At 41.8% G+C, this 577-nt stretch overlaps 1 long non-coding RNA gene across 1 annotated transcript; it reads right to left on the bottom strand.

Moving 5' to 3' along the window:
• LOC109954366 (uncharacterized) lies at positions 1 to 552 on the bottom strand. The gene is made up of 3 exons (XR_002274095.1): positions 401 to 552; positions 160 to 296; positions 1 to 68 (listed from the first exon to the last, which is right to left on the bottom strand). It is a non-coding gene; the product is annotated as an uncharacterized LOC109954366 (long non-coding RNA).
• Between the last annotated feature and the right edge of the window lie 25 nt (positions 553 to 577).

A 577-nucleotide genomic window follows, 5' to 3' on the forward strand; every position in this document is an offset into this window, starting at 1 on the left:
AAATGTGTTTATGTCCATGTTGACGTTTTGAAGTGACAGTGCCTTTACATCTGACAGAGGTGCTCCACCTGTCAGAGTAAAAAGGAAAACAGGAAATTAGAGAGGAATTCTATGAAAAACAGAGAAATAGCCGGAGCGACAGGTAGCATACATTCTTACCAAGATAGCTGTTAATTAGTAAGTAATAGGAGGAGTCAGAGGACTGTTGTTGTGAGCTGAAGGCAGTTTTGGAGATCTCATACAACACCCTCTTCTGCTCAGGTGAACATGATGTGAGATTCAGAGGTTTGGCATTTCTGGAGAGATGCAAGAAGAAAGTAACAGACATTGATAAGTCTGTATCATTACTCACAGTGGCCATGCTTAGGCATCTTTAAGCTACATGATACGCAACACCCACCTGATGCTGTCTGGGGTGATGGTCTGCAGTGTGCTGGTGTCTAATGAGCACAGATTGGAGCCAATACAGTTCAGCTCAGTGTAGCCCAGGGAGTTTCCAGAAGTTGACAGATACTTAGTGATGACTGCTTTGCTCTAAACAGAATTAATTTAAAAAAACGAAGTAACCACATTAAAT

The sequence above is a fragment of the Monopterus albus genome, unplaced genomic scaffold (genome assembly GCF_001952655.1).
Source record: "Monopterus albus unplaced genomic scaffold, M_albus_1.0 scaffold7431.1, whole genome shotgun sequence".
Lineage (NCBI taxonomy): Eukaryota > Metazoa > Chordata > Actinopteri > Synbranchiformes > Synbranchidae > Monopterus > Monopterus albus.